Source organism: Choloepus didactylus, chromosome 19 (genome assembly GCF_015220235.1).
Source record: "Choloepus didactylus isolate mChoDid1 chromosome 19, mChoDid1.pri, whole genome shotgun sequence".
Taxonomy (NCBI): Eukaryota; Metazoa; Chordata; class Mammalia; order Pilosa; family Megalonychidae; genus Choloepus; species Choloepus didactylus.
The window spans coordinates 33630718-33642526 of record NC_051325.1 but is presented as its reverse complement, the minus strand read 5'-3'; the positions used below and the strand labels follow the sequence as shown (position 1 = coordinate 33642526).

The 11809-nt window shown below is 48.8% G+C and overlaps 1 protein-coding gene across 6 annotated transcripts in view; it reads left to right on the top strand.

Annotated features, from left to right (window-relative positions):
- Positions 1-1645: 1645 nt before the first annotated feature.
- SNPH (syntaphilin) overlaps positions 1646-11809 on the top strand; it is a 37947-nt gene continuing 27783 nt past the window's right edge. Inside the window, exons 1-2 of one of the 6 annotated variants that reach the window (XM_037811426.1) lie at positions 1646-1729; positions 1973-2079. The gene's annotated coding sequence lies outside the window, so the exon portion shown is untranslated. Of the gene's footprint in view, positions 1730-1972; positions 2080-10230; positions 10345-11809 lie in introns of those variants that run through there. The other 5 variants (XM_037811422.1, XM_037811425.1, XM_037811420.1 and 2 more) reach the window with 5 other exon arrangements.

The window sequence follows — 11809 nt, the reverse complement described above, 5'->3', positions numbered from 1 at the left end:
CTTACAGCAAACCTAAAGAAAGATGAAAATCAGAACTACAGAAATGATTTAACCTTGAATACTAACAGATAATTTAAAATAATTATTTCTTCATGTCATTTATAAATATTATCTAGTCCTCACCAGGTCAGTTCTGTGGAGTGATGAGATAAGTCAGTGAAGTCACTTTACAAATTCTTCTTTTGGAAAAGTCAGCTTGGCATGCAAAGTAGAGGGTGCCAAGTTCAGCCTCGCCAAGGACATAAAAGTCTTAATATACTTAAGATATAAGGACTTCCAGCATGGCATCCGGCCTAGTGTTCTTACAGAAGACTGTGGTTGGGCACAATGTGTGCTTGCTCTCTCAGTCTATTCAGTCGTCATTTATCGGGCATTTACTGGGGGCTAAGTGCTATTCTAGGCACTGGGGATATAGCAGGGATAAAAACAAAGTTCATAAATGACAGATATAGTAAATATACAACATGTCAGCTGGTGACAGAATATTGCTATAGGACAAGGATAAAGGGAGTGGATGGAAGAGAAAGTTACTATTTTATGTAAGGTGACCAAGGGAGGCTTCCCTGAGGCAAGCATTTGAACAGAGACCTGAGGGAAGTGAGGGAGTGAGCTATGTGTATATCTGGAGTGTTCCAGGCAAAGGGGACAGAAAATGTAATGGCCCAGAAGCAGAGGCCTCAGCAAGGAGACCCATTTGGTAGGAGAGAAGTGAGTGAGGGGAAGAATGTGCAAGATGAAGTCAAAGAGGTGGAATGAGATGAGGGCAGATGGAAAAGAGATGGAAAACCACTGGAGGGTTTTGAGCAGAAGAATGATTGATCTATAGTTAAGACTGGTTCAGAAGGAGGGAGCGCATTCCCACTCACTCTCACTTCCCACACATGGAACAGATAAGCAACCAGGCCCAGAGTTAACTTATCTAAAGTTGCATGGCTAGAAATGGAAGGGTTTTCCAAGAATCCAGTTTTCTGGACACTTAAGCTTTCTCGTTTCCTCTATGATATCTGATGGAAGGTGGTGAGATGCCAAGTTACGGAAAAGAGACATAATGAACATTTACATTAGGTTGTGATTGCTTATCTTTCCATCTCTCCAACCATTCGCGATCTTAATACTTAACAGAAAAAAAAAAATTTGTTCTCAGATATTTAAGAATCCTGCTATCATTTTACTTAGGAGTCCAAGTACGGTTTGCATTAAGTAACCTTGGAACTCATAGGTACTTGGTTTGGGGAGTGAAAACTGTTCCTAAGGAATTTCAGATAAAATTACTCTTGAACGGAGCCACTGCGTGCCAGGCACTGTGAGGTTGGTATCACCATCCCCGTGTTATGAATGGGAAAGCTGAGGCCCAGAGAAGTGAGGGGACTTACCCAGGGTCACACAGCCTGTCGGTGAGCCAACGAGCTTTCTGCCATGTTCCACTGCCTGGATTAAATACAGGCTGGTGTGTGGGTGGGAAAAGACCCCACTGGGTGCTCGCGTCCCCGCTGCTGGGACCTCTGGAGCAAGATGCCAACTATCTCTTTAAGAAGGAAAGTGAAGACTGGCCGCTTACGCAGCTGCCGGCGAGCAGCCGACTGGCTCGTCCCCTCCATCCACCTCACCCTCCCCGCCCCTCCCTCCCGGCAGCCCCAGCCCGGGCGAGCACCCAGCGAGCCGCCTCCAGCAGGGGCTCCGGCGAGCAGTTCCGCGGCCCCGGCAGCCGAAGCCATGGCAGCCTCTGCAGGTGATGCCAGAGACCCCGGGGACGTCCGGGCCCACCGCCCAGCTGCGCCCGCCGAAGCCAAGAGCGCCAGGGGCGGAGGGCGCGGGCCGGGCCCAGGAGCTGACCCAGCGCCCGGCAGGCAGCCCCCCGCTTCGGGCTCTTGGGCTGCGGCGGCCCAGCTGTCAGCGGCTGGGGGCTCGGCTGCCGCGGTGCCCCCGCCCGTGTTCACTCGCCCGCATCTGTCTCTTTTTCCCACCGCGGCAGGTTGCTGATCAGGGCCAGGCGGCTGCAGCAGCGACTGCAGAGGCGCTGCGCCAAGCGGGCCCGGCGTGGTGCGAGCCGGCGGGGCTGCGGAGGGCGAGTGGACTCAGGTAAGGAGGCCGCGGCAGAGCCGGGAGTGGGGGCCCGGCGCTGCACCGCGGCGGGTGGGGGCAGCTTGCGACCGCTCCCTGCAGTAGAATCCTTTAGAGGGCACCGGCTGAGGATGGGTTAACCATGACTCATTTTTACCTTCCCTTCATTCTCCTACATCCCTCTACTCCCCCCAACAGCCCCCACCCCCACCTCCCGGTGAAACTCACTAATTAGAGGATGCTGATTGCAGCTGGGAAGATGCCCAAGGTGGGTGATTTGGAAGATTCTAAGGATTTCTCCCTTTTCCCCCCATTCCTATTTGTCTTCCTCTTCTGGCATTTGGTAAACAGTTAAGCTTCCCTTCTTTCCTTCTTGGGGGGAGGAGCAAGGGTACCTGGGGGTAGGAGAAGAATGGAACCTCACATCCACCCCAAGGTCAAGTGTCAGTGTCTGCTTCTTCCCATCTCCACCTCCGAGAAGCATCAGGGCTCTGCTGTACTTCTGGAAAAAAATGTCCATGACCCCTAGAATGGGAGATCTGAGTCTCAGCTCCCTGGAGCTTCCATGGGATACGTGGCTTTCTCCCTCCACTCCCCAGCAGGGAGCTGGGCTGCTGGGAACATCTTCCAGCCTGAGGAGCCCCATATTGCCTTCCTCAGTGCTCTGGACTGAAGGTGAGGCCTGGCCACATGCTGCCTATTTCCTCTACCTTCTGTGCCCATCTGGTGGTGTGGGATGGGCTGGAGAAGCTTCCCAGGAAAAGAGGCCCTGCAGGCAGGGTGGTATAGGGAAAGTGCCCAGAAATTGGGGTTCTAGTCCCTTCACTTGCAAGGTGGCCACAAGTAGCCATATTAACATTCTTTAGGCGTGGTGCCTGCCTACTCATCTGTTAAGTGCAGGAGTTGGATTAATGTAGCATACTCCTAAAGCAGCTCTCACATATCAGAGGGACCCCTCTACTAAAGCAAACCAGAATTTAAACTTGGGCCCATGATGTAATTGGGGTTGCCTCAGTTGACCTCTTTCAACTCTGGAATTCTCAAGAAAAACACTGACCTTGTGGGCCACATGGATGGAAGCTTCACAGTCCTATGCTGGCAACCCTGCGCCGTCACTGGGCTGACCTTTGCAAATTACTTCCCTCGTCCAAGCTTCAAATTTCTTGCCTGTAAAACTGAGAAGAAGGGTCCATGCCTCAGAGGGTTGATGTGAGGATTAAATGAGATGTATGTGGAAGCACCTGTGCCTGGTACCCACTCAGGGGGCTTCCTTCTCCATCTGGCCCTTTAGGCCTCCAGATCCACATCCACCGCATTGCCCAGAGGGCCTCCGCCCATGAGGGAGACTGGGGAAGATGGGAGGGGGCAGCTACTTTTAGTCCTCTTCTTTTCCCTGCACTCCCTGCCCTGTGGTCTCATCCACATCCCTGCAGATGTGTTGGGGGTAATGAACACTGGAGGGTGTCGAGCTGCCAGGCTGAGGGCCTAGACAGCAACCAGGAGGTGCAAACCTTTCCACTGCAAGGCTGTGATGTCATTCTGGCAAAGATGGTCCCATGGAAGCATATATACTCCAGCACTGGGTTTGGAAAATGCTGGCAGCCAAGGGCGGTGTGTCTCTAAGGGAACAGAAGCATCGGCATCTTATGTGCTGGCACGGGGACGGGGGAAAGAACCAAGGCTTCCAGATTTGATTTGAATTCCATTGCTGCTCCCTTGCCCTTCCTGGGGGTCTCTCAGTACCATCTCCCTGAAGAGAAGGCAGGGAAGTTTTTGGTGCCTATCTTCTTTATTTTTCATCTTCCCTTCTACTGTCATTTTCATTCTAGCTCTCGGCCTTTCTTGCTCCAACTTACTCTACAGATTCATTTAGCCTCTTCACAGTAATGATAAAGGAATTTCCCCATAGGCTGGGGCAGGACATTTTGCTGTTGCACCATTTGGGCTGAAAAAAAGTTGCCATGTCCCACCACCCCGTGCTCCGCACTCCCCCTTAGACTTTGAGCCCTTGCCTGGTAGAGGCCCTGTGATTCTCCTCTCTGTATCTCTAGTGTAGCCTCTGGTATGTTACTAGGCACTGAAGGTTGCTCAGAGCCTTGAATCAAGCATCCCTGAGCCAACTAGTTAGGGAGAAACTCTTCCGGAATGTGCTGATGGTGGTTAAAATGTACTTCTTAAGTGTAGGGCACTGTACAGGTTGTTGGTTGTCTTTATTGTCACTATTACTAATACTGTTATTTTTGCTACTGCCAACAGATGTTGTGTCTTCTCCTCTAGTTGGGCCTGAAGGGGCTGGATGTGCCTGGGAGGGTGGTGACGTTGGCAGACAGGAGTCTAGCTGGCACTGCTGGCATATGATCGCTGTGAAGGGAAGAGGATTGCAAAGAGTGATTACATTCGCTCTGTTTGGGGGATGGGGGCAGATAAGGGGAATCAAGTGGGCCAAAATAGACACAGTAGAGAGTCAGCAGACCCAGGCTTCAGGTCCTGCTCTGCCACTGCCTCAGTGCATGACCTTGGGCCAATCAGGCCTCCCCTCAAGGCCTCCATGACCCCATCTGTATAATGAGGGAACTGGGCTGGATGATCCCTAAGGCTCCTTCTGGTCCTGGAACAGCTATTATTCTTAATATCATTTATGGAGTACTATACCATTACCAATCTCAGGTAATCCTCATGACAAATTATACCCATTTTAATGATGAAGAGACTGAGGCTTAGAGAGATTAAGTGACTAGCCCAAGAGCACACATCTAGAAGTGGCAGAACTGTTATTTGACACCAGGTCTGTCCAAACGTTTTGCTGTCTCCCATCTTCCCCCTTGCTGTCATAGCTGTGAGTTGTGGGTGCATTTGCACACATGCACAGGGGTTTGGGGGAAGAAAAGTGGTGAAGGATCCATGGCATTTCCTCAAAGTGATAGCTGCAGGGGCCTCTGCTGGGTTAAAGAGTGTGAAGTCAGGACTGGATGAACCTACTGGCTCTAAAAGATCTAAATGCAACCTTGTCTCAGTATAGGGGGTTGGAGGAGATTCTTTGTTTTCTAACCATTGATCAGCATTTGTTATTACTTATTAGCAAAGCCTTGGGCTAAGTGCGAGGGAAACAGGAAAGAGTTAGAGTCAATCTGTAGTTTCAAGAAGCTCATAACTAGTAGAGGGAGACAGATACCTAAACATGTGGGTGTGATAAAACATCTAGGAGCTGTGTTGCATACTGATTTGGGGTATAATGGGGGAACAGAGAAAGGAGATGTTCTTTTCTACTCTGGATCAGGAAGAGAAGATAATGTTACTGTCATCTCCTTGTTTTCTGCATTGAGTTTGTGTAATAATAATAATAGGGTTCTACCCAGCTTGGGACATTTCCAAACAGTTCTGGAGACTCTTTGGCTCCAGGCTCCAGCAACCTGGAAGGTGGCCCACAGAATCCATGGGACCTTCCAAGCCGTTCTGTGGCAGTGTCCTTATGGAACTATCTGTCCCAGGAGGACCAGAGCTTTTCCTGTCCTTACAAGCTTCTAGAGGCAGGAGTCTGAAATTCCTCTTGGAAAGCCTGTCTATTGCCTATGACCATCTGATGGGCTTGGGGACTTCTTCCTCATGTCTGTTCTCAGCATTCCACCTGTCTAGAGAAGCACCTTACACCTGCAGAGGTGAAGGTGTTTACTCAGGATTGTTCAGCAGGCCAGGACCATAACTCTGGCCTAAAGGGGACTGCAATTCTGAGCCACACGGCTACATCCAGGCCACTGGGGGCCTGTGAGGCCATTTCTACATTTAATGGACACCTGGGACTGAGTGACAGTTTGATGCAGGTGATAGGAAGCTCGGGCTGAGATCCTCCTTTGACCTTTCGCAGAAAGGGAGGCTTGTATTCTCCAGGCTGCTTTGCACCTCTTAATGGACAGATATTTATGAAGTGTTTGTCACATGCTCAGCACTGTCCCCTGAATTGAGGTGCTGAGCAAACCAAAAGGGAGTGACTGGGAAGTAGCCTGCGCAGTGGAAAGAACCAGAACCAGGGAGTCAGGAAGCTCGAGTCCTCACCCTGGCTCTGCCAACCCCTCACTGGGTGGCCTTAGGCAAGGCCTCTTGCCTTTCCACACTTGTAAAATGAGGGTGTCAGAGGTGATGGTCTCTAAGGCCCTTTAAGCTCTGGCTGGTTAACAATTCAGCAACTCTTTCTTCTGCTCTATAACCACTTTAAGGGGTACAAAGATGGATAGGATACAGATAACTGTAACTTGAGGAAGAATGAGATAGCCCTAACAAGAAGCATGAACAAATGCTCTGTGGGTTTGTTGGAGGGAGAGGGCTTGGGAAAGGCTTAGTTCAAAAGTTACCTCTTCAAAGATAGGATGGTGCAGATAGATGGAGTGATTTTTTAAAAAACTGCTTTTTTTAACCAGAAGGAGTAGCAGAAGCCTGCTGTCATTCTGGGACAGGAAGGCTGTATAGCAGAACACTGGTTGCCAGACTTAGATTTCAAAGACCAATACATTTGGGAATCTATCACAGGCTGGCCAACTTTTTATTTTGTCAAATGACATTCAGATGACACTTAAATAAGAGCTCTGTTTGCTATCCCTATCATTGTAAGGGAAAGAGAATTTTAACACCTCTATCCCCAAAGTAAGAAGGGCATAATACCAGCAAGAGAGAGAGAGAGAGAAAGAGAGAGAGAGAGAGAGAGAGAGGTGTACGCCTTCAAATTAATTTCACTTTATTAAAAACTCACTGCATTCTCCATATTTTGCTCATTTTGGTGCAGACCAGTGTCATTGTGTTTGGTGTTTGGCCCTAAAGTCAGGCTGGCTGTGTTTGAATCCTGGCCAAGTTTCTTTTTCTCTCAGTGCCTCTATTTCCTCATCTGTAAAATGGAAAAATGAAGGTCATTAGGAGATTTATATGCCAGTTTAAAATGAGTAAAGCAGGGGACTTCCAACTAAGCTGTCAACAGAGACAGTACAATTAGCAAACTGGTGAGTGCTTGCTTTCAAGAGGCAGCTGCTATCCTGCACCTATCATCATTGCCTTGCAAGAATGTGGCCGAATATTGTCAGATCTTTTGACTTACAAGCCAGAAATCCAGATTTGTATGTGTGTGTGTGTGTGAAATCTCCTGACTCTCAAAAATGTGGCCAACTAGGCAGCATTTTTAAATGCACATATTAAAATGTGACTTTGGTGGGCCATCAGTTTGAGACCTGTGATATAAAGTTTTAGATGCCTGCCATGTACTGCTCAATAATTGTTGAGTGGTCCACAGATGAGAGAAGAGAAAGGGAACAGGCTGAAGGGCAGGCCTGGGCCAGGCATACTTTGTCTGCAAGGGAGTATGGCCTTAATTTGGAAGCTTGTGATCTCTTGCATCTGGGCCTCCAGCTTCAGAGCCCCTAATTGTGCCCCTTCCTAGCACCATCAGCATTGAGTCTCAAGGGATAGAGGCCTCCAGACACCTCAGTGCCCCTTGAAGCTGGCCCTGCTAGGCCACCCTAGCGCAGAGTCTCCGAAGCTTGGTCGGCAGCCTCAGAAGTGAGAACTTGACTGGTGGTACAGAAGCCACCCTTGAGAGACAGGTGTGAGAACAGGCTCTGGCAGCTCCTCAGTGGGAGGGGCAGTACCTGCACTTTGGAAGCTGTGTTGGCCTTGCATCTAAGGTTCAGCCACCTCTGCCTGCGGTCTAGACAGCCGGCAGTCTCTCTGTATTCAGCTGTGCTCTATAGCCTCTGCACTCCCCCCGGCCCCATTGCAGAGGAAGCCTAGAGAGCATCAAGGGCCCTGATCTCTCACCCAAGGACTGATGAGGAGAACCTCAGAGGAGCTCCCAATTAGCAGGAGGCACCCCACTGACATTGCTGGAAGGCATTCTGGGAGCCAGACTAAAGCCGCTGATGACATTTCACATTTTTGTGGCTGTATTTAATGAAATATTGATCAAACCTGTGGTCTCACTTTATTCTGGCCACTGTGGGAAAATACAAAGTATTTACATCCATCCATTCAACCAACATGCACTCTCTAAGTGGACACCAAGATATGGTCCCTACCCTTAGGGGGCTTTTAAGCCTGGTTGGAGGGAAGACATGGGTATTAATTCCAGCTGCCATTGATTGTGTATCTTCTGAGTATTAGGTGCTGGCCTGAACGGTACCTATTTTAGAGGGTGGATGTGGGGGTTGAATGGCTCTTCCTCTAAAGCTGTCAGCACTGCACCTGGTGAATTGTGATGCTCAGAAAGGTAGCTGCATTCTTGTTAACCTGGAAAACTGGGCAGACTCTGAAGAAAAGCCAAGACACAGATGGGTCTTACAAAACAAGAAGCAGCAGAACAATTCAGGCCCATTCAGCATATATTGTCCTCATTTTATAGGAGAGGACGCTGAGGCTCAGCAGCAAAGTACTTTGTTCTAGGTTACACAGCTGCAGAGCCTACATCTAAACCCAGGTCTGTTTGGCATCGAAGCTCTCTCCTCTAAGCCACACTGCCTCTAAATAAGTGTTTAATGAACAAAATAATCAGAGTACCATTTGTTGAGCACATACGACAGGTGAGACCCAATGCTAAGGGCTATACATGCACTACATCCTTTAATTCTCACAGCTACTAGGTAAGGTAGGGAATTTTTACAGATGAGGAACCTGGGGCTAGTAAGAAGAAGAAACTGGCCCAAAGTTTCCTACCTATGAGGTATGGGGTCAGTACTCCAACCCACAGTAAATCTGTGGTCTCCAGATGAATGGTCTGCAGGGATAAAGACAGTTATCAGCAGGTGTCCGGAGAACAGTCACAGAAGAGAGCTCGGATTTCCATATGCCTTGAGGGGCAGATCCCAGACCAGTACTTGCAGGTGCCAGCCAGGAAGGCCAATTTTGGCTCAGTTTAAGGGAGAACGTTCCAATATGAAAACCCATCTAGCAGAGAAACTATGTTTTGAGAGCTAGCTCCTCATTTCTGGGCTGCTCACACAGGTCTGGATGTTCTAGAAGGAATTCTTGCAGTGGGACAGTTTGGAATGGCTGTGCTGAACAGTCTCTTGCAGTCCTGAGGATCTGGAATTCTGGTGTAGGGCTGGCCACAGGTGATACAGCAGTGGGTGTCACTGGTGTTCCCAGGAGCAAGAGTAGCTGTAGGCTGGGACCATCTGAGAAGGCTTCCTGGAGGAGGAGGAACTAAAGCAAGATCTGCAAGGCTGGCAGAGAAATAGGATTGTGTAAAATGAGCCCTAGGGCTGGGGCAGAGAGCTGGTGCCCCTTAGCAAAGGGCAGCTCGTGTTCTCTTTGGCTTTTTAAATGGTAGAAACAGAGGTGCAGCAAATCCTGGGTCTTTCCCAAAGCCTCATTAGGAGGCTGGTTTGTACCACTCCCCTTCTTACTTCCCACCCTTTCCCTCTATTGTACCACCCAACTCTCTTGCATCTTCCTTTCCAGAAGTGACAGACATTGAACCGGACAGAGGGAAAGTTGTGCTCAATATCGCCTCTACCATGAGGCAAAGGCAGGGGTGCAGCCTAAGGCATCTGATGAAGCAACCCTCCTCATGTTTGGGGCGCAGAGCCAGAGGGTGAGGAATCGCGGCTCCTTTGAAGCAGCCTCTGGGGCCTCCCGGGAGCAACTGGGATGAGCACTGGCTTTAGGGTCAGTTCCTGTTCATTTCCATTTCTGCCACTTCCTAACCTGTGACTTTGGGTAAATCATCGTAGCCTCCTGAGCCATTTTCTCATCTACCAAACTCATCATTTCTGCCCTGAAAGGGGATGGGGTGATCTGATGAGATCCTCTGTGGGAAAGAGCCTGGTTTACCGTGGCAGCCCCACAAGTGCTGCTTCCTCCTGACTTCCTCTCTGCGGGCCTGCATGGCTTCTCTGCCCCTCTAAGTCCTGACTGTCATCCAGGCACTAATAACACTGCTTTATTAGGTGCACACCACATGCCAGTCACAGTGATACGTGACCTGAGAGCATCCTCACGGCAGCCCTACTGAGGAAGGTGCTGCTCTAGATGAGGAAACTGAGTCGTAGGAATTTAAACAACTTGTCCAGGGTCCCAGCAATTAAAGTAGGGCTGAGTTAGGATTCGGAACCTGATACCCAAATTCACACCCCCCCCCCAACTTTTTCTCCTTTTGTTTTCTCATTCTCTTTCTCTCTCTTTTCCTGTCTTTAGGCCTATGAATGCCTGTTCCTCCCTTGCCAGCCCTTAACTGAGCATTTCAGAGCATGACTGTGAGTGAGCCGGCCTAGGAGCCAGAGAAGGTCCTTTTGGAGCGCTGTTACCTCAGTAAGGTCCCTAAGTGCCCTCTGGGCTTGTTCCACCCCAGCTCAGCGGTGTGGCCTCACAGTCACTCTTTTCCACCTCGGCAGCTTTACTCAGCCTTCTCCCTCTGCCTGAAGTCTTCTTCACACCCCGACTGCTGTCTCCCCACATTCACAAACTGTCCACCTCAACTCCCATCTCAGATGCCATCTTTCGGGAATCCCTCTTCTGATTCCCGCAGCTCTTTTGCAGAGCTCAAGCTCTTAGGCAGCTTCCTAAGCTCTGCCCCCTCCATACCCTCCCGTTCAATGCCCTGCAGAGACCAGCCCGTCTGAGCTGGTACCCAGGGCCCGAATTGGAGCTGTAGGACAACTTGGGCCAACTCCCTGTTTTGTAGCTTCCTTCTGGAGAACCCTCCCTCTCCACATCAGGAGAATTAAACTAGATTAGAAGTTCCATATGTATAAAGCCCCTAGCACAAGGCTTAGCACACAGTAGGTACTTAATAAATGCCAATATCCTTCTATGCACTGTTAGAAAGAAAGAACTTTACAACTTCCCTGGTTTTCCAAAAATCCATTACATCTTTAATTGGAAGTGAGCTCCCTGGCACTGGAGGTATTCAAACTATGTCTGGGTGATGCCAGAACAGGGATGCCTTTCAAAGAAATAGAACTTCTATCAGATGCATGTTGGGCTTTGAAACCTTCAGATTCTTTCCTGTCTTGATTCTATGAAGATTAGACTCAGATCTCATTAGTCAATTATTAGAAATCAGTTGGGGTTCTGCTTGAGTATCTTTTTAGTCTGATAAAAGATGGAATTCTGCTAGAGATGTGAGCTAATTGAAGACTTTCTCCCAAGAGGTGGCAAGACTAGAAACAATCAGATCCAAGAAGGAGAGCTTTAATAGATCCTGTGCAGGGAAACTGACTGGGGTGTTTGAGGCATGTGGCTAAGTAATTGGGTTGAACTTTAGGAAAGACACACCATAGCTGTTGGAATGAACTTCCTGAGAACATAAACTGTGTTTGATTTACCTCTGAATCTCAGTGCCAACACAAGCCACGCACAGGAGATACTCTGAAAAAATGTTGAGCAAATGTCGAATAACCTTGGAATTCTAGGTTGAAAGACTCTTGGGGCAGCCCTGGAAGGCCATGTGGCAATTTCATACTCATTGTGGATGTGCATGTGTGTCTGCATGTGTGTATGTCTATGTGAATGTCTGTATGTATGTGCCATGTTTGCTAAGAGAAACTTCTCCTCCTGCTGCTGCTACTTCTCCTTCCCCTGACTCTTCCCCTCCTCTTCCTCCTCCTTCCAGGTTTATTGAAGTATAATTGACATTCAACAAATATATTTAAAATATACAGTTTAGTAAGTTTTGACATATGTTTATATCTATGAAACCATCACTACAATTAAGGTAATGAACATATCTCATCATCCCCAAAAGCTTCCTCTTACCCCTTTGTAATCCTTCCCT